General features: G+C 33.8%; 1 protein-coding gene across 1 annotated transcript in view; it reads left to right on the forward strand.

Annotated features, from left to right (window-relative positions):
* Positions 1-23,982, forward strand: part of LOC124535865 (connectin-like) — a 35,582-nt gene that overhangs the window by 5,907 nt on the left and 5,693 nt on the right. The gene's annotated exons all lie outside the window — the stretch shown is intronic.

Genomic DNA, 23,982 nt, shown 5'->3' on the forward strand with positions numbered 1-23,982 from the left:
AAAGGGCTATGCTCGGCGTTTCTCTGAGGGATCGCATCAGAAATGAGGTGATTCGTCAAAGAAGCAAAGTCATCGACATAGCTCTCATACAACAGATATATTTTTTTGCCGTTTCCTTGGATAATGTGACGGAACCTTTCGTGCGCGAGATCGACTCGCACTTGGCCGGTTCTTAAGCGTGTTGTGCGTTCTGTTACTAGTAATACGATTTATACGTAATATCGAAAAAAAACAAAAACAAATAATGCATAATTATTTACGTAAAAACTATCAATGTCACACGTCATTTCAAAATTAAGCATCAATAACTATTCGGTAACCTTTTTATAGCAATAACGACAATATTTTGTAAACTCCCAATCAATGTAGTTTATATTTTTAATATTTTCGAATTTCGACCAATGGGCGATCAGTATTTAAAATCATTTATTATAATGATTGAATTTTATTTGACTCGACCAATGAGCGATCAGTATTTGAAATTATTTATTATCTATTGGACATTTTACGTTCGTATTATGCGATGAATTCGTAGTTCGTGCTTATAGAATGACTCTTCACAGACATTGGGAGCGTTACTATTCATTCCTTAAATCGTCAAAGCGCCTTCAAACATTGGCTCTGATATGTGGACGCTATTTCACTTGATCAATCCTGACCCTTCAAACCGGAACACGTCAATACATAGCACGGTAGAATATCTGGTGTATGTTTGCGTTGCTTGCATAGAACTCCAGAACTATTAATCTACTCTAATGAGAATTTAGCAACAAATATATACATCGATCATCAATATATCAACGAGTATATATGTATAACATATTGGATATATGCTTAAGATTAATAGACTTTGATGCTCGAATCTTACATCGGTTCATCGAAATACACACTTGTGAAGATGGTCACTATTTGCTGTTATTAATATTCCTAGAATAAAAAACCTAGCTTGGCCCAGTGGTTAGAACGTGTGCATCTAACCTTACCGATCATTGCGAGTTCGAACCTAGGCAAGCACCTGGATATTCATGTGTTTAATTTGTGTATATAATTTTTCATTTCATTTAAATTCGTCTCGTGCTCGGCGATGAAAGAAAACTTCGTAAGGATACCTGCATGTGTCTAATTTCATCGAAATTCTGCCACATGTGTATTTCACCAACCCTCATTGGAACAGCTTATGTTCCAAACCTTCTCCTCAAAAGGAGAGGAGGCCTTAGCCCAGCAGTGGGAAATTTACTGTGTGATGATGTGATATTGCTGAAGTTTTAATTCAGCTTAACTACATTAAAAGACAGTGGATTGTTTCCACGATATGACGAGTTCTATCTCCTGGACTATGTCAACTATTTTTCTACACTAGGTTGTAAATAATTTAATAGTATTCAAATAGCATGTGGTAATCAACATAATTGATCTAAGATATCTGCTGTAAAGCTACCTGTCTGATGGTAGGGCTTTGTGCAAGCCCGCTTGGGTAGGTACCACCCACACATCAGATATTCTACCGCTAAACAACAGCACGCAGTACTGTTGTATTCCGGTTTGAAGGGCGAGTGAGCCAGTGTAGTTACAGGCATAAGGGACATAGTTCCCAAGGTTGGTGGCGCATTGACGTTGTAAGGAATAGTTAATATTTCTTACAGCGTCAATGTCTATGGGTGATGGTGACCACTTACTATCATATGACCCATATGCTCGTTCGCCAAGCTATTCCATAAAAAAGGTTTGAACAAGCAAAGGCGTCAAAAGTCTTCGGTGCCCGAGCCCTATAGCAGATGCTACTCTCTGTAAATCACGAAAAATTTAATAATGTGAAGAATCAAATTAGGTTTTATTGGAGTTATGATTTGAGTAGCAGTTAAAATGATTACTTGAAAGTTTTATTAGGACCGAGCCTACTGGGTCTATTGGTAATTCAAATCCATAGTTTATTTTGATGACGTAACGATTTCATTAAAAAAAATATTTCTTTCATTAAAGTTATTATGCGTTTCGTATATAAAACTGATACAAAAAGAAAACATCAAAAATGTATTTAAAGCACAGAATATGCTTATTTCTTAAATATAGGAATTTGTTCCATAATTTATAACGATGTATAAATTAACACACCAAACTTTTCATGGAAGATTCGAGGTTAAAGTCTGGACCAGCACCTCTGAATTTTCATGTGTTTAATTTGGTTTTATAACTATTCTCACACGATGCGATGGTTGAGAATCGCTAAACCTCCTTCTCATAAGGAGACCTTAGCTCAAGAGAAGTTAATTTATAGATAATTAATATATATAAAAAAGTGGTACGTACAATAATACAAAATCTGAACTATATCAAAGAATTGAGGAACTAATATGTTGGCGTAAAATCGATTCAATTCTATTCGATTCTTGAGTGACTCTAATGTGTACACCCCTTTAAATCTATTTACTTCGTATATGTAGGACAAGTGAAACTAAATTCTACAAAGACTCAAGGACGACGTATTCCACTTTTATCAGACAAAAATTAATGACGGTCTTTTCAGACCAGACCTAGCGCTTTAGTAACAAAGCGAATAAAGGGAATAACCTCCAAATAAATTATGCAATATTATACCATATAATAGTTATTAATAGTGCCTACTTTGCTTTGGTTAATGTTCATAATAAATATAAAGTTTTGTTACATTTGTCTTAAGTGTATGTTCAATATGCTTGTAATGATATTTTTTTGGTATTTATAGCTGTCGGCTTGTCTTGGCGTAAAACTTAGGACTTAGTTATGGTTACATTTTCATACTTATAAAGAACGAACATTATGAAATCACGTGCAGTTGACTAATAGTTCAGGAAATCCTTCATAATCGTATCTTTTTTTAATCTATTAATATTTAATATGAGTAAGTAACTCTGTATCTGTGTCGCTTCTTCACGACCAAACCAATGAACCTAGTTTGATGAAATTTGGTGTGAAGCGATCTTGAACTTCAAGGAAGATAATTGTAATACTTGACAACTAACTCCAAAAAGTGAGCGAACCCGCGGGTAACAACTAGTTCCAAATAAGTAAGCGAACTGTCAAATGCATCACAAACCTTGAGAACTAAGATGTATCTTGCCAATCATCATCCTCCTGCCCTTATCCATAATAAGGCATAAATATACACAAAGCTATCAATTATTATTATTATATTTAGTCGAGATGGCCCAGTGGTTAGAACGCGTGCATCTTAACCGATGATTGCGGGTTCAAACCCAGGCAAGCACCGCTGATTTATGTGCTTTATTTGTCTTTATAATTCATCTCGTGCTCAGCGGTGAAGGAAAACATCGTGAGGAAACCTGCATGTAACAAATTTCATAGAAATTCTGCCACATGTGTATTCCAGCAACCCGTATTGGAACAGCGTGGTGGAATATGTTCCAAACCATCTCCTCAAAGGGAGCTTTAGCCCAGCAGTGGGAAGTTATAGGCTGTTGTTGTTGTTTGTATCAATTATTGGGTCAGCAAGAAATCTTCACCTACAGAACTCTTATATTATATACCTACTTAGTATGGACATTGATTAGTGTCGGGGCTAAGTGCAGGGATTTCTAAGTGATGTAATTTCACCTATTCATTACTCACTCAACGGCTAAATAGCATTGCATTGATTACCCAGGACCGTTCGTGAACGGCGAATCCAATAATGGGTACAACAGACAGCAATTTATATCACAAATTTCGTAGCGCAATCTCTACATATAATAAAGTTGGAGTTTCTGTTTGTAATATTGTCTGTGTGTATGAATGCAAGGTATAAGGTAAATTATGTATACATAATTTTTTGTATGTAAGTTTGTTCCGGCTGATCTCTGAACGGCTGGCACGATTTTGATGGAATTTTTACTGGCAGATAGCTGATGGAATAAGGAGTAAGTTAGGCTACAATGATAACTTTCTTGTTAAATACAAACGCGCATAAAGTTGCGGTCACAATTAGTGCTATTAAAAGGATTGATTAATATGATTGAAACAACGAATATCTCTTCGAAAACAAGAATAACAAAGAAGAATAAATTAGGTATTTTATGCTTCTTCGTTATTCTGTAGAAACTCACTTCGTCTCTCACTTGTAAAATATTGAACACATACACGCGATGAGACGCTGTTTTTCGCTTTTTGAACAGCTATCATAGTTATTGTAAAATAAATTATATACTTATTACATTGATATTCGTCGATTTAAATAAATTTAATCTCATATTATAAAGTAACTGTGTGTCAATTTCACAGCCAAACCACAGAATAAAATTTGATAAAATTTGGTATGAATCACGCTTGAATCACAAAGAAGGACATACCAGCGACAGCTAGTTTAATATAATTGCGTAATAATTCAATTCCACATTAATGTATTATCTATCTTATAGAGCAATTATTTTGAGGTCCTAGTTATTCTTGAGTCAGATATTAATAAACGATTTTTAAATTAAAGAATAGAGAGAAGAGCCGACTTGGCCCAGTGGTTAGTGCGCGTACACCTAAACCAGTAATTACCGGTTCAAACCCCACTGAATTTTCATGTGTTTATTCATATCGAGCTCGACGATGAAAACATCGTAAGGAATCTTATATGCTTCTAATTTAAACGAAATTCAGTTACATGTGAATCCATTAACCCGCATTGGAGCAGCGTGGTAGAATATGCTCCAAACCTTCTTCTCAAATGGAGAGGCGGCCTTTGTCCAGTCGTGGGAAATTTTATTATTATTTGAAGGAATTTTAGTAGAGCTCGAAATAAGGATTTTCATAGTGTTCCATGCTTCGGAAAGCAAGGAGTCATTTGTTCTGTTACTTGTCGGCACCGATAGTTACGGACATGGTTACAGTGTTTGCACACATACATAGCTATCTTAGCAGAAAATCCGTCAAATGGTCTTTAATTTATGTACGCATATTTTTTTATACGCACACAGTTACAATTTTTGCACACATACATAGCTGTCTTAGCAAAAAATCCGTCAGGTAGTCTTCAATTTATGTACGCATATTATAATAAGCACACGGTTACAATCTTTACACACATACATAGCTGACTTAGCATAAAATTCTTCACGTGATCTTTAATTTACACGCATATTATTAAAGGAATCGTAAATAAGAATATTTTCTTTTAAATGATGAGTTTTATTACAAAATAAAATTGTGAATACGAAAACGTTATATTCTTTTATAGCGCGTTCTTTCGAAACTCAATTTCATTTAAATAGCACAGATAATAATACTTATAACAGTACGCCATTTTAATATTTTCCCGCGTTAAATGGCAATGCAGTCGAATTTAAAATCTCTATAACAGTGCACCGCACATTAGTTTTTATGGATATGTCGCTATTACACGGGATATAAAAGATTTTTTTTTAAATCGATTTGTAACAAGGCAGAATTTATGAAGGTTGAATTCCTCTTGGGTTTTCGTTTTATGATTTTAACTGGACGTAAAATACAAAAAGTGTATATAGGTATTTAAAAATGATCATTTAGATAATAATAATGGTACTTGTCGGTATCTAAACTGGCTGAACGGCGTTGGACTAGCAGTATTATATCATTAAAAAGTGTATAAAAAATGTATTTTGAATATTGCGGAGAATAATTCGAAATTCAAATTTGTCGGGTATTTTTTTTTTAATTAGATTTTAAATCTAGAATTCAAATACAAAGCTAAATTCTTTATATACAGTATATGTAAGAGAATTAATAATCTTATTATTTTAGGGAATTACTAATACCTTTTTTTTAATGATAGAGGAACTTAAAAAACAACAATTCGTGTATTCAATATCGAAACAACAATAAATTCAAATGACGGAACGACATTAATCAAATATCACCCCAAATACGAATCACATTTAACCTTACCCTATTTTTTAACTTTCCATTTAATTAATTGACCATATGCACTTATCACCCCTCACCTGAATTCAATTTTAATAAAAGGGAATTTTATTGATTAAAATCTTTTGTGTTAATTAAAACTGATGGTCAGTTCCGACACCGACTTTAACAATTTTTTTAAAGTATTTATAATTTATGTTAATGAAATATATTAACAAAGTAATTTTGTATATTTTTTATTTCAAATATGTAAACTAGCAAATAGGTCACTTGATGTATCGATACATTCGATTATTGATAGTTTTAAAACGTTTTATACAAATCGATTAAAACACTAATTGAAATCAATTAACGAAGTTCATAAGTAAGTGACTTATGAACTTGTTGATCGTTCCCTCACTGCTGAGGATCGCGAACACATATGATTCGTTTCCATTTGGTGCGGTCATATGCGGAGTGGACCGCACGGTACATGCTCCCGCCTGCTGCCTTCTTAATCGAGTCAGACCACCTTGTAGGCGCCCTACCCTGGGCACGTCTGCTATCCATTTTGCTAAGGATGATATATTTCTCCAGACCATGCTTTGTAGACCACACGATGATCGCATAAGTCACTACGTAGTATAAAAAAAGCCGCATTCTGCTGTTTGTCCTTGCATTTGCTTAGATCTTTCAAGATTAGGTTTACATTTATAATACACGTATATTATAGTAAAGAAACACTGAATAATATTAGAGATTTCTAATGTGATGTCGTTGATATACACTGTTTTGAGCTTACCCTACAAACGTGGACTGAACAACTTAACAGTAATGCAGCATTCATCATTATCCAATTAAGTGACTAATTTAAATGAATATTTTAAAGTAGGGACATTTAATATATATATACAAAGACATTGTGGTATATTTAATATCAGCATTGCAAGCAGCAAGCCGGTCGGAACGCTAGTTATTATAATAAAGGGCAATTAAATAATCTTATTATAGGCCTTAATGTAATAATTCTTATGACAATTAAATTCGGTATTCAAAGTTCCCAACCCGAGTAAATAATATTCAATGCCTAATAAGCTGCAAAGGGGCGTAGCATTTCATAAAATTATTAATCAAATAATACTCACACACAAACATATTAACCTAAATAATATTTGGAAACTTTTAACGTAATTTCATTCTTTAGTCCATTAACTCGCACCTTATACATAAATCAAAACAAACGCAAATTACAGTACATGAATAATAAATGTCACGGAATAGAAAAATACTCATTTTGTTCATGTACAGAACAAATTAATAATATAACACATATTTTTATACACAATGCTAGGTGGTCGGGTGAGTGGCTCACTTGATACACTTGCCACCATTGCTCATAGATATTGGTGTAGAAAGGTAATTTTGGTACCTGAAATGTTATCTCCTTTGTGTTGGCTTTCAAAATCTATAATAATATTATAAATGTGAAAGTAACTCTGTCTGTCGCTCTTTCACGATCTACCGTTGAACCAAATTTGATTAAATTTGGTATGAAGCTAACTTGAATTCCAAGAAAGGACATAGCCTACTTTATAGCCTAACGCATGACAACCAACACTTCTTTATGGTGGCGGACGGGTATATGGGCCACCTGACGGTAACTGCTCACCATGACCCATAGACAATGGCGCTGTAAGAAATATTAACTATTCCTTACATCGTCAATGTGCCACCAACCTTGGGAACTAAGATGTTATGTCCCTTGTGGCTGTAGTTACATTGGCTCACTCGCCCTTCAAACCGGAACACAACAATACTGCGTACTGTTGTTTAGCGGTAGAATATCTGATGAGTGGGTGTTATCTACCTAGCTTTGCTTACACAAAGCCCTACCACCAAGTAAACACACTAAAACGCGTGCGAAGCCGGGGGCGACTGCTAGTCTTGGAATACACGCACACTTTGACATAACAATACTAAATGTTTTCGGATATGTTATCAGTGGGTGGTTCCCAAGTGGACTTCCCCGACTATAAATAAATAATAAAACAGAAGTCGGTTGATAAAATTGAGTGTCAATTGAAACTATTTTTATAGAAACTTTTTGCTTTAACTTCCCCACTTTCGATTCTTCGATCGGGCATGGCCTTAATCAATATGTATTTCGTGTCATTGTTCTCGTTGTATGATAATGGCAGGGAACTTTGTGAATGTGTATCGAAAGTGACATTTGTCGGGCGAAGGAGCGATAGCAAAAAAAAAAAAAGGATTTCAGCAGATTATGTTTATGACGATATATATGTATGACTAAAAGTCGCCCGTGGCTTCGTTCGTGTTTTAGAGTGTTGTTAGTCAAGATGTCATGTGTCAGGCAAAATAAGTAACCAATGTCCTTTCATGGAGTTCAAGTTTGCTTCATACCAAATTTCATCAAGTCGTTTCAGCGGTTTGGTCGTGAAAGAATGACAACCGATCAGACAGAGTTACTTTCAAATTTATAATATTAATGTAGATAGACTGTATAATCTTGACATTTATTTCTATTTATTATTGGTACTCAATAATTATATTTTCAATAAACTTCTTTTACAGTTGCAGCTTGAAAATAACGCTGTAGTACATCAGTTTAAATTCCATACTAATTACCAAGTAACGACGCATCATAATTTATCAATGTAATTCTGTCAACGCTATCTGATTGCGCGTATCTCAGTTCCAAAAGGTCTGATCCGATTATGATCGCGAAAGGTTTATAGTTTAAAAATCGATTTTATTAACTGTGTGGAAAAGACCTTCAGGTGAAGAAATTCTTATAATGCTTGTGTGCAAAAAGGTATTATATAATCTTTGAGTTTATGATAGATGATAGCATACCTTGGGATTTAAATGATGGTCGTATACCTATTTCTTTGTGATATTGAATATATGTTAACAATACCGGATTGATGGGTTGTTTACGCGGGTTCTTCTGAGGTTAGAGTATTTTCTTTTCCGTAGTGTTTATATTAAATTAAATAAAAAACTGTAATGATTCTTTAATTAAGGAATTTGATTGATTTGAAAATATATGTTACTAACAAAATGATTCTAAAAGATCTTACATTTAAAATTTTAAACTATTACTATAATCAGTTTTTAATGCTTATTATCTTATTAACACTATTTAAATTTTAAGTAAATATTAAAGTAAAGGGATTTCAGTTATGAAAACATGAAACTAAGTATTTAAAGTTGTTATTTTTAAAACCAACATAGATTTTAGTTCTTACTCATATAACTTGAGCTGACATGGCCCAGTGGCTAGAACGCGTGCATCTTAACCGATGATTGTGAGTTCAAACCCAGGCAAGCCCCACTATATATATGTGCTTAATTTGTGTTTATAATTCATCTCGTGCTCGGTGGTAAGGAAAACATTGCGAGGAAACCTGCATATGTCTAATTTCATCGAAATTCTGCCATATGTGCACCAACCCGCATTGGAACAGCGTGGTGGAATATGTTCCACACCCTCTCCTTAATGGAAGAGGTGGCCGCTAAGCTGAGGCCTCCTCTTCCTTTGAGGAGAAGTTCAGGAAGTCAGCTGCTCAAATGGGGTTTGGTGTAACTTATATCAGAATTTCGTTGGAATTAGACATAAGCAAATTACCTATGAACAGAAGAACTATTGACTACATGTCACTCAGATCGTTAGGTAGAAAATATACACAGTACACACGTATACACGAAACCTCACACACAAGTAAACATATACCCACACACAAGCGTCTTATACACAGTATAGTCAATTAAAGGATATTCATCCATTCCATTTATAAATCATGACAATATTTAATTACAATTTGATTCCAATAAATTGTATTTTCGATATTATGCAATTCGAATGTTTCATTTTCACATCCATTTAATAATATTAAATGCGAAAGTAACTCATTGTCTCCCTCTGTTTAACTACTAAGTAAGCGAACTGTTTATATTATTTTAATTCTAATTGTTGTAGTTGTTTATGATTAACTTAGATGGAATTAATCATTCCTTTGAAATATATTGCGTATTAATAACGAGGTAATTAAAGTAAATAATTAAATGACATGACTTAACTTTTAGAATATTGTTTTGAAAACTTTAGAATATTTTAGTATTGTGAGCATTGTAGCGCCATCTATTGACGTCAATAGTTAAGTCTTGTTTTGTCGAACTATAATTAGAATAATACAAGCCTTTGAGGATATCCATGAATATGATACGCGCTTTTTTTAATTGATATTGTATTCTATGTTCACTTAGGTAGTAGATGAACTTTGAAATCTTCATGTTACAGCATTACCAAAATAACAATCTTCAAATTGGTAGGTACTGTCAATAATAACTTATTAAACATTTTATTATACAATTAAATAATTATTATATTGAAAGAGCCGAGAAGGCCCAGTGGTTAGAACGCGTTATATTAAGGAACAATTATGGGTTCAAACCCTGGCAACTAATTTGCTGCAATGAAGGAGAATATCGTGAGGAAACCTTCTCGTACCGAGTCTGCCATATATGTATCCAATTCGCAAAAGAGTATCTTGTTTGCCCATTAATATTAATGACCATTAAAAACTGTAACTTTACTTTTTAATATAATAAAAAGTTTAAATTTAGAATTATGAGGCTCACGTAAACAAATTAACTCGTCTTCCATACGGTACAATGGTCTTAGTATTTATAATGTACCATGTTTGGAGTGTGTCCAAATGTATGTTTAACTAAATTGTAGTTTCATGCCGCTCTAAAGGCCCTGAACTTTGCGTTGGAACCTCGTGTAAATTAATTCTAGTTAGGCGACACCACAGAACTGATTACATTAGAAATGGCATATAGTATAAATCTTGTTATTACAAAGCGAGGCGGAAATTGCGAGACGTCAAACAAGCGTCGCTTTACGATTTATTGTACAAAATCATGTATCAATATTGACGGTTCCGATTTTCATAGTTTTTTCCCTATCGAAAATAATAGTTTATTGTTTCGTTTAAGTAAAATGATTTCTCTTTTTCAAGTTACTTGATGAGCGTTTGCTTAGCAAATTTTTAATATAAGTTAGCGAAAGCTGGTTCCACAACCACTTTGTGGAACCAGCTTTCGCCGGCGGTTTTTCCGAACCGATACGACATGGGAACCTTCAAGAAAAGAGCGTACTCCTTTCTTAAAGGCCGGCAACGCACTTTCAAGCCCCTGTAGTCACTTCCCATCAGGTGAGCCTCCTGCTCGTTTGTCACCTATGTCATAGAAAAAAGGTAAGCAAATGTGCCATCAGATGGTTAGTGGGTTTCATCGACCATTCTTTGAGCCACCAATGAGCCATCAACCTTAGGCACTACAATGCTATCCCTTGAGTCTGTAGTTACTCCCCTAACTCTCACTCACCCTTCAAATGGTAACACAATAATAAGTATCGCCGTTTGACGGTAACATATTTTAATGGTAGGGTAATAAATAATATTTTTTATAAAACATTATTTGTAAGATGCTTTTGGGTATACATTTTTAAACAAACTTCAAAATGAAAATAAAAATTTCCATTGCCATTTATTGGGCTGGATAAATTATTAATGTTAAATATTTGCTATTATATAATAATAATTAAAAAAAAATCTTCTTATAATTTACCCAACTTTTTTATTATCCGTGTTCAAAGAACAAATCAAACTTTATTTTTTTATTTTTTAATCCAAGCGATGTCTCTTTTAAGCCGTTCGCTACTCGCTTTTCTTTCGGCGTCACTTTATAGGCTAATCACTCTTTTGCCTGACTTACCTATAAACATTTATTGTATTTAAATTGTTTCAACATACATATTTAACCTTTTTATATATTTTATTATTTTTTAAATTATTTATGTTTTAATAAGGCAGATGAAAAAAAGCCTTTATGGGTCTAAATCAATGCTAGGTCTAATCCTAGGCTTTTTTATGATATGGGTAGACGGATGAGCAAATTTATCACCTGCTGGTAAGTGGTCACCACCACCTATTACCCATACACCCAAAGCGCTACCAACCTTGGAACAATAGCAAAACCAGCAACCTTGGAAACTAAGATGCTTGTGCCTGTAGTTACACTAGCTCACTCCCCCTTCAAACGGGAAGTCAACAGTACTGTTTGGCGGTAGAATATTATATAATTCCAAGCTTGAATCAAAGACTTTAGCATTCTAGACTAGTTACCAGAACAATGAGGCTTAAACTAAATGAAAAACATATATATGTTGATAACATTTTATCTGGTCTTATATATTTTTGGCTATATTATGTAAAACGCTATAAGTATCTGTAATAAAATACCTCATTATGGATTCCATGTAGGTATAAAATTGTATAGAATAACGAAATTAACGATTCTGTACCGAATTAAATCGATTCATCAATTATATTCGTCCGATAGTCCACCGAGCACATCTCGGCATACCCGCGCTAATGAAGCCATTGTATGTCCTGAACGTTTTTACACTGCAATTAACTCAAACTGAATCGTTTGCGGTTTATTTAATCGCGATTGGTCGCCCGCGTCTACATTGCTTCATTTTTTTTTTCACGTACGAGTCCCACTTTCAAGTCGATATTTCGCTATCAGTACGATTTAAAAATGGAACAGTTTTAAAAATGACTTACATGTTTAAGAGTCAGTTTCCATTTATAAAATAATAATGACACTTCAATTTCGGTATTAAAAAGTTTATTTTGAAAGTAGAATGATATTATATATGCTATAATTAGTTTGCTTGTGATGTTTTAAGTCTTCTACTTAACTGATTATCATAAAATTTACTTACACGTCCAGGGGTAGAGATGACGTCTTAACCTACCGCTTAACCTAATCTAACAACTGTTTCATACTTCGTCTACGCGCTGAGTGAAAACTTACCGTTTAATACATACGTAAAACGATTAAATTTCTCCTCCTACAACATTGGAAACGGAACTCTTGGTCTTAATACAATTGCTACAAACCAGAACAGTAAATATTAAATAAATAAGATTTATAAGAACTTTTATTATTAAATGAAATGAGCCCTCCGAACTATTATTATATAAGATACAAGATTATCATATACTCATCAATCATAACGTAAAAAAATTAAAGAGTTAGGTATATTAAATATAAAATAAATTAAATTCGACTCGGTATGGCACTGGTTCTAATATTAATAAGGTCTCATAAAGCGATAGATGTGAAGGATTGGTTTGCTTGATAACGGCATTCGCAGGATATAAGTTCGATTTAAAAAAATATATCATCAATCATCATTAGTCTATAAAAATATATTATCATCAGAACTGAATCAACGGACAGAAATTCTTATTCAGCTTGCAATTTTTGACCTAAACAAACATTGGAAATTGCAAAGCTTGTAACATTGATAATAATAAAATAACACCACGTATTGAAAATAATCGGAGATAGACACCTATCATTTTTTTCCATCATATTCAACTTTGAGCTGAGATGGCCCAGTGGTTAGAACGCATGCATCTTAACCAATGATTTCGGGTTCAATCCCAGGCAAGCACCGCTATATATATGTGCTTAATTTGTGTTTACAATTCATCTCGTGCTCGACGGTGAAGGAAAACATCGTGAGGAAACCTGCATGTGTCTAATTTCATCAAAATTCTGGCACAGGTGCAATCTCCCAACCCGCATTGGAACAGTGTGGTGGAATATGTTCCAAACCCTCTCCTTAATGACAGAGGAGGCCTTAGCCCAGCAGTGGGAAAATTACGGGCTGTTGCTTTTTTTTGCTTTTTTATATTCATTTTAAGCTAAATATCACTACATAGTATAAAACGAAGTTGCTTTCTCTGTCCCTCTGTCCCTGTGTATGCTTAAATGTTTAAAACTACGCAACTGATTTTGATGCCGTTTAATTTTAATAAATAGAGTGAATCGATAAGAAGGTCTTTATATATAATACATGGACAATTTAGTAAAGAATACTGATAATTTTAGAAGTCTCTACTGTGATGTCATATATACTCGTATTATTGCACCCGTGTAAAGGCAGGGCGGGGCGCTTGTTACCTTATAACAATCAAACGACGAAATCCATTCCATTAAGTTACAGTCGTCGATTACTTATTTTTTTATTACATAACATGTATCGGGCGGTTAAATGAGCAAGCTAATGGTAAATGGTCATCAATGCTAACAATGGGGTCGTAAGAAATTTGAACGTCACCAAACTTGGGTACAGAGATATTATGTCCCTTGTGTCTGTAATTAGACGCTCTCCCAGCCTTTAAACCGGAACAAACACTACTAATTGGTGATTGGTCGTGTATATTGATATATACAGAGCCGAGATGGCCCAGTGGTTAGAAACGTGCATCTTACCGCAATCATCATTGCAGGTTAAAACCCAGGCAAACACCACTGAATGTTCATCATCATTTCAGACAAAGAACGTTCACTGTTTTTTTTTTGTTTTTTTTTTTCACGTACATAGGCCTCCCCCAAAGATCCCCACAACGTCCGGTCTCGTGCAGACCGCAATAAGCGGCTTTCCGCAACCTTCAGGTCGTCGGACCACCATGTGCTTAATTTATGTTCAATTCATCTAGTGTTCGGCAGTGAAGGAAAACATCACGAGGAAACATGCATGTGCCTAATTTCAGCGAAATTCTGCCCCTTGTGTGTCCACCAACCCGTATTGGAGCAGCATAGTTGAAAAAGATCCAAGCCTTCTCCTCAAAGAAACAGGCTGCCTTAGCCCATCAGTGAAAATTTTATAGGCTGTTACCGTTGTTGGTATATATTGGTGGTACTTACCCAAACGGGCTTACACAAAGCCCTACCACAGAGTCATACAAAATAATACATCAAATTCTTTATATTTGACTATAGTTATGAAATATAATCATGGAGGTTGTAATAATGAGAACATAGCAGTTCTAGAATCCGTACGCAATGAACTGCCATGAATGCCTTACTCTGCTATATTTGAGTTGCGGTCACATTTCAGTTTAACGAGGTGGCGATTACAATATAACATACGAGCTATCTGTCACTTTCTGACATTATTTTATAATGAGATTGGCATAGGATAAGTAGATATGACTTTTTTGTCATCATCAATCATAATCATCAACAGCCCATGTTCGTCCACTGCTGGACTTAGGCCTCTTCAATTGCACGCCACTGTGATCGTTCTTGGGCTACTCGCGTCCAGCTCCTGCCAGTCATACGATTACTTAAATAGTTCGTACATCTCTGACAAGCTTGAGATTTGGTTATGGTTATGTGCAAGCCAATCCATCTATGTATGCCGTCTGTCAATATAAAGTATAGTATTTAAGTTCTACGGTTTCAATGGTAAGTAAGTCAGTGTAACTTGTAAGGTACACTCGCTTAATAGTATTTTGGGTGTGGTGTTTAGTAGGACTTTATTGTTTTACTACCTATTACCAACTTACTAACTACGTTATAATAATTAATTATTGATACATGTTCGTGTATCGTATTTAAAATTTCGACTAACTTTTTGACTGTCTCCTGAAAGTATTACAGGAGTAAGCTACAATTTTGTTTTTATTAAAATCTAATGACAGTTTAACTTGAAAAATAAAACGTGCGCTGCATAATTCCATTCTGCTGCGTCAGCTCGTAACCACAGCTGATAAACAATGTCGGGAAAAATAAAAAATAAATAAAACGATCGTAGTTAAATTTGTATCTATAAATATAATAAAATCGTAACCGATCGAAATATATACATGGGAGATATTTGAGAATTTAAATTAACATGGTTATTTTTACAATTATAGTTATTGATTTCGGAATATGAGGTAGTATAATAAGTAAATGGTAAAATCATATCGTAAATCATGTGAAATACACGTACCAATGACATATATGAAATTTTTATTGTATGTTGTAACTATGTAAGAAATTGTACTCAAATTGTTTTATAGCGAAATTTACTTCAAAACTTTTTTATGGTATAGGTAGGCGGATCAGTAAATGGGCCACCGGATGGTAAGTGGTCATCATAGCCCATAGGTAATGTCGCTGTAAAAAACTATTAACGATTCCTTAAACAGCCTGTAAATTTCCCACTGCTGGGCTAAGGCCTCCTCTCCTATTAAGGAGAGGGTTTGGAACATATTTCACATAGCTGTTCCAATGCGGGTTGGTGGAATGCACATATGGCAGAATTTTGATGAAATTAGACAAATGCAGGTTTCCTCACGATGTTTTCCTTCACCGCCGAGCACGAGATGAATTATAAACACAAATTAAGCAGATATATATATAGTTGTGCTTGCCTGGGTTTGAACCCACAATCATCGGTTAAGATGCACGCGTTCTAGCCACTGGGCCATGTCAGCTCAAGTTATATGAGTAAGAACTAAAATCTATGTTGGTTTTAAAAATAACAACTTTAAATAGTTTCATGTTTTCATTACTGAAATCCCATGACTTTTAATATTTACTTAAAATTTAAATAGTGTTAATAAGCATTAAAAACTGATTATGTAGTAGTTTAAATGTTACAATTTTAAGAATACATTATAAAATAATCGGTTAAGATGCACGCGTTCTAACCACAGGGCCATCTCAGCTTTTTTCAATTTTAACAGTCTCTTACATAACCAATATACCACCAACCTTGAGACTTAAGATGTTACTTCTATTGTGCCTGTAGTTACAATGGCTCACTCACACAAACCAGAACACAGCAATACTGGGTACCGCTATCTAAATATCTGATGAGTGCAACCACATAGACGGACTTGCAACAAGCCCTACAACCTAGACTAAAAAAATAATATTTTCAACCACATTCTCCAGTTTAATTACGTGCACCATAAATATTCCACCAAAATCATAACACGTATTTAATATATCGCAGTTGGTTAAGTAGCTACACGGATCGCGTGTGTCAAAGCTTTTAAGCTCGAAATGCCCTTAGATTGTAATCAATTCGCTCGTAAAATTACTATACATATTATAGTTTTTCATTGGATAATAGCACTTTATATTTTCATCTTGTAACTTTTTAATTACCGCCAGCGATAATTAGTTCCTGCATTCTTTTGAGCATGAATATTTAATTAGATGCGTTTTTTACACGCGATGTCCTTTGATGTTTTTCAACTAAAATAAATGTGATTAATTTGTTGTTTGTAAACCGATAACCAGATCAATACAAATCAGAAATAAATTTAGTCCGTTAAAGCGACGTGTCTTGTTGAATCCTAGCTGAGTTGACTTCATGTTAGAATCCTTTTTTATGATAAACGAGCTCGTTCTGACGTGAAAACGTCGACATGTAAACGGAAAGGGATGCCGAGTAAATTAATTTGCATATACACACGTTACCGCTTGTGGAAATTGTGTTTATATTTATTAAGTATTGCGGTCAACACTAGTATTCGATTTAATTTATTTCTAATATTTTATATTTGACTTGAGATAACGTGTTAGTAAAACATGTAAATTTACTAAAGATTTCGATGGCAGCGCGGCGTTGAAGGAATACTTTATTACTATATTGAAACCAACATGTACCTGATGATCTTCTGCCACGAGTATCCACTAAGTTTCATTGGAGCAGTGTGGTTGAATACGTTCCAAAAACTTCTTAAGAAGCAGGCCTTTCTTCAGTAGTAAAATATTTACTGAATCATTAATTGAAATTTTGAATTTCATTTCAATCTGGTAGCATAAGCGAAGACCAGATTGAAAAAAATTTAAGTTTTTTATTTTAATAGGAACCAAAGTTTTATTATTTTTTAATATAAAAGGCTTTTATTACATCCAAAGTTCTTTCAATCTTTTGTGTAGTGGAATTCGCGTTTTAAGCTCAACGATGATCGATCGAGCTATAGTAGGCTTTTACGTCACTTGTTTTGTAAAAAAAAAAAAACGAAAAACAAACTTTAGTGCAACCGTCACGTTGACGTGAAAAAGTTGCGACCGAAATTAATGTCTTTGTTTCAAGCTTACAATAGCTGTTTCGAAGCCTTTACTCAGTTCTATGGTTCGTGGTCGTTTTGTTTGAGCTTTGTGTTATCACTTCGATACGGTTTCATTCAAGATGTACTGGGATTAAGGCCAGATTGTTATCCGAAAATGTTATTATGAATTCATTCTGATTACTTCGTACAAATATTGGAAGTTTTAAGTGAAAATTATAAATGAAAATTTAATTTGAGATATGTATATAATGAACACTTGGTATGGCTTTGTGTAAGACCGTCTGAGAAGGCACTCATACCAACGACTACCAACTCTCTAAGCAACACACATACTATAGCCAAACAGCAATACTTAGTATAGTTGTATCCAGTTTTGAAGGGTGACACAAAACATACCAATACCAAGGTTGGTCATACATTGGCTATGGAAGGAATAGTTAATATTTCAGGCAGCACCAATGTCTATCGTATCTCCAATGTTAATTATCACTTCCCAATAGTTGGCCAATTTTTACGTCCGACTAAAACCATAAAAACGATAACAGATCTTAATGCTTAGACTTAAGGCTTTTTTTTAATTCTCACAACTATTATAAAAAGTAAGAGTTATAATAAACTGCAAGCATTCACTATGTCTATGCAGGACCCAATATGGCTACCTGGTGTAAGCGTGACTGTCCGAACCAGAGATCGAAACATCGATGAGTTATTCGTGTTGAATTATTTACAATTCAGTTCACGTAAATGACGTGATTGAGCCTATTTCCTTTTAGATACACGAAAAATAAACAAGTACGTAAAATAATCGTGCACGCTATACAAATTTTCTCTTGTTTGTGGCGATAGTGAGTCACTTTAATTGGTATAATTTAGAAGTTCTTAGAAAGGATATCATTGCAATTGACATTAAATGCTCTTGACCTTTGGATTTTAGATGCAATGCACTGACTTTTTGTCGTACATTATCTTCCTTTGAACGAAATATTTCTATTTTCATTTTCTGAGTCTTATATGAAAGACCATAAGAGTAAGTACATCTTTCAGGGATTTGGGGTATGTGAGATTCTAAGCGTATCGTTTCGTTATCGTTCGTCATAACATTTTTGCGATACCTCAAACGCATTCCGTAGAAAAATCTGGATACTTTAGTTAAGTAACCTTACTTAGGTTATAATATGCTTGAAGTACTAAGGTTAGGAAAAGTTTCAATTGAGTGGGCTCTACCAAACCCAGTTATCCGTTACGACTTATTTATTTTTTTATTTTTATGGTATAGGTTGGCGGACGAGCATATGGGCCACCTGATGGTAAGTGGTCACCATCGCCCATAGATAATGACGCTGTAAGAAATATTAACTATACCTTACATCGTCAATGTGCCACCAACCTTGGGAAGTAAGATGTTATGTCCCTTGTGCCTGTATTACACTGGCTCACTCGCCCTTCAGACTGGAACACAACAATACGTAGTACTGTTATTTGGCAGTAGAATAACTGATGAGGGGGTGGTACCTACCCAGACGGGCTTGCACAAAGCCCTACCACCAAGAACAGTCATCGTTAACAGGAGTCTAGACCTTTTTACCCACTCTGAAAGGAGATTGAATCGTTCGAACAATCCACTCTGATAAGTAGAGAAGTATCAAAAGCGAACTTTACAGTGCCTTTACGTTAGTTGTACGCTATGATTGACAAAAACTTTGAAAAGTACAATCGGATCGTACGAATGCAACAGGAGGAGATAACAACAATAATAAAATAGAATATCATTTTAGCTTACTTTAATTTAAATATTTACTTCATTATGACGTAATTATAAAATATTTTTACAATTCAGTCTTACTTACGCCATTTTATTACTATATAAGTTTATAACTTATATGGTAACAAAATGGCGAAGTTAAAATTCAACATTTACAAATTCCATTTAATTGTAACTACCGGGGTTCATTATAAAGGTTTAACGAGGTCTACAACGTATTTAGTACCCAGAAGCTTATGAGTGGTTTGAACAGTGATTGCTAGAAGTAGCATCAGGCATGTGTAAAAATATTAAAATAAGACTTTTTGTTGAGTATTAAAAAAAATTATGTTACCCTAAATAAATTATACATTACTACACTACTACTGCTACTAAATAAATTATATTTTATACATTTGATTCATTCGTTTTTAAATTATTAATTGGTTATTGGAAATTATTAATTAGTTTCCAAGCTTTTAAATTAATGACTAGAGTATTAATGTATTATTACAAAGAAAATAAAAACAAAGATTTGTGAAATAAAAAAAGTCCCCAATCTTTAACAGACCAATCTGTTACGTAAAAGTCAGAACCATAAAACAAATCAGATTATTTACGACTCATAAATATACTACTTTTGATCCAGTTTATGTTCTAAGGACGACAACAGTGGGGTGATAAATTTACACCCGGTGATAATTAAGCGTATAAATACAGTCATATGGCATCATAAATTACGAATATTATGAGAAATAAACATTTATTTTGTAAAAGATTTTAAGAATATGTAGTGAAATGTATGCTTGGACTTTTATTTTATGTTTTAAACATTTATTATTACTTCATTCTTTTTATTTATAAGATGGGAAATAAGGCTCATGATGGTAAATGTTCACTACGACTAATATATATTGACGTAGTAGCGAATAAATTGTCGTTAAATAAATAATAACAACATGAAATATTTTGAAATTTCACATAGACTTTCTGCTTAAATTTAACTCTCGAGAGATTTAAATAAAAGTGTCATGTTACTTTTAGTCCTTTGTCAGGGTTTAAATTTACACCAGATGAGCCGTGAAATCGTAACAAACAAACCGTTACCTTCGCATTTATGTATAATTGTACGCATTTATTACTTAACATGATCAAATCTAGTACGAAAAGATCTAATCAAAAAACCTGACGAAAAAATCTCATCAAAATTTCTGTATTTGATTGGACAAATTTGGTATAGTTTAGGACAAATAAGGTAGGTAAATTTAGTCTGCAATTAAGAAAGATTTGTTTTTGGCCGGCTAGCGCCCATTAGAAATCTAGCCTAAAAGGATTAATATTATTACAGTAAACATGAAACTAAAATAAATCTAAGTTTGAACTTTTCCACTTAGCTTTGGGATATCTTGGCAGTTAAATCCAGGACTACTATACATATTTATCATGTGCTACACCTATTTATCCTACCGATTGACATTGGTGTATCATCTTGGAGTAAACTCTAAGCTTTTCCTCGACAGAAGCAAAAGCTCTTTCACAATTTTTTTGTACACCACTTGGATATATACAGACTATTCTATACGCAAGGCAAAATAATAATACCCCAAGTCTCTATAACGATACCAACTCACTAACTTCTATTCCACATTACTACAATACAAAAGCATTGTTATGTGAAAAACATCTACCAGTAGGCAGCTACACAAATGTAGCGCTAGTTAAAGTTCGCTTCAAAGCTCGTACAAACATTTTACGGTAGAAATGGGTTGTATTAATTAATATATAACACGGAACAAACAATAGTCTCTTAATGAAGTAATTAAGTTTAATTGTCCATGCGACAGTATGCTGGCGAGACAAACGGATTTCGACACCAGTCATAAAGTTATAGTTAACATCTTTATGTTCCTCTTTAACGGTTAATTGTACGAGTCTTGTTCTTGTCGAGGATGTGGGTAAATTTACTATGGTTAATTTCATAGGATGTAATGTTGATTTAATACTTTGATAGTGCACGGTTGGTACTGAATAAGTGATTTATAATTGGAATACATATGCGCACGCGAGGAGTCATATCAACGAAGCATCACAGAAGGCGAGGGCGGAACGAAATTAGAGAATTGCCAATTCCGCTCAGACCTGTCATAGCGTCAACAACTGGGCCCTTAAAATATAGTGATATGTTGAATCTCGCACCTCTTGTGTTGAAATAACTTGTCGTCCTAAGACCAATCGCAGTAAGGACAGCCTCGCGTTGCCACACTCAGTAGGAAGGAGTGTACGCAGAGTTGTACACTCCCGAGCAAAAATCTGCCAGTACACTAACGAAAAATGGTGTAGGAAGGGGTCTGTCGTTGCTTATGTGACCCTACAGACTGCATTCAGATATCTGAATTTAGTTACAGGATGACAATTTAGTAGACTTCCCATTTGATCGGCATAACTGGATACAGTAAGATAATTTAGTAGAGTACTGGCCCATTTGATAGGCATCCTAATACAAAACACAGTAAAAATATTGATCCTTAACCAGCAATTCCGTGGCTAAAACATGATTTTTATAAACATGGGTTCTCCACAAGTTGCTGCATAACGTATATTACGGTAATGGTTCTCGAAATGAGTTCGGGGTTAAGAATAAATTTACGTTGAGTATATATTTTTTCTTATCATGGTATAAAGTGTATGTTTAATTTATTATTCATATTATGACTTCTTTAAAACTAAATATTGTATTTTTATGTGCATAAAATTCAGAAAGTTCCAACGTATTAAATTGTTTCTCTAAACTGTACAATTGTCATTTTTAATAACATAAAACAATACACGCAAATTAAATATAAGTTCAAATTGAAGGGCTGGCATAGTCATTCTAGTTTTACCTTTAGTATTAAAATTTATATCTTGTCACCAGTCTTAAAAAAAAGGGTGTCTGAAAAGCGCCTTCCTAATAAAAAGAGCAACGTAAAATAAAGTACTTGCATATGTAACATTGCTCTTATTTTTTATCTTCTTATTAATATTTTATATGGAAAAGGATAAACTTTTTATAATACAGTTAAAAAATTAAGTTTGCTCCGAGCATAAAACTGTTCGTACAAATTTTAAAAAAACCTCTTCCCAACGCATCATATTAATGAAATAAACAATGTTAACGTGCTATGTTACTTTAGGAAATTCGTAAATGTTATTTTTAGTCTAGTGATAAAAATTTCAGCGGCATGTTCTTCGTTCATAAAATAAGGAACAATTTCACAACTTCGTACCAAAATGTTTCCGGCGACTCGCATACTCATATGTCCTCAGTTTTATGTCGTCTCAGTGGGTATACGCTTATATTCATACTTTAGTAGCTTGACAGTTATTATGTATACCACTTGGAATAATGCTGATTTTCTTATTAGAAAACGGTTTGCAGGCTAAAGTTTTCTATATTACTAAATATATAGTATCATATTTCACAATTAATCCGTTTATATACTACTAAAATTCAAGCTTTTATAACACACTTGCGATCTGCCCTGGGTGCTTTGCTGACATTAAATATACTAGTGAATGTCTAACAACGTTTGTAGCTTTTTTGTCATTAGACAAACCAAATCGCTATGTTCCTCTTTTTTAAATCCGTGATAATTTCGAAAACATAGAGCCATATTGATGTATATTAAGTGCACAATGTTTTTAAAAAACCGCATCAAAATCCGTGGTACAATTTTAAAGATCTTAGGATAAACAGGGACAGACAGTGGTAAGCGACTTAGTTTTATACTATGAATAGCCGAAGAATTATTAGCATGAAGCCCTTAACTATATACATATAAGAACTAAAAATAGTTACTGTATAAATCAAGACCGCGTAGAATAATTGCAAGAGTGCTAGCAGCGTTACCTATTTCATATCATTAATACTAAAATGGTATCGATGTATTGTCCTAAGTAATACCTACCGTCATAGATAATTCTACATATAGCGAAGAAGTAGCTGATCTATACATATATATAGCTACTAGTTCTGATCTGCTGATGGTCTGAAGTGAAGTAAGTCAAAGATAGAAAATGCTAGAGAGTGTTGCGGTGATGATTTGGGTACTATAAGTAATAAAATATTTTATGTTACTGTTAAACTTTAAAATATAGTTGTAATCAAGAATATTTATGATGAAATATATTTTGTTGCGTTTAATATAACGTAAATAAGTCTCTTAGTCTCTTTACACTAAAAAAGTACTCGCCGTGTGACAGGTCGATCTATAATCGTTTTCGAAACTCTTTTCAAATATAAGAAAACTAATAACTAAATATATATTTAAATTTAACAAAAACACAGCGAGTTGCAAATAAAATAAATACTCTTTCTCTATGTCTGAAGAAGACACATACGGAAAAGCAGAAAGTGACTTAAGATAGTTTGACGTCACGGCGTACGACTTGGTTTTA

This window comes from Vanessa cardui, chromosome 15, assembly GCF_905220365.1.
Source record: "Vanessa cardui chromosome 15, ilVanCard2.1, whole genome shotgun sequence".
Classification (NCBI taxonomy): Eukaryota; Metazoa; Arthropoda; class Insecta; order Lepidoptera; family Nymphalidae; genus Vanessa; species Vanessa cardui.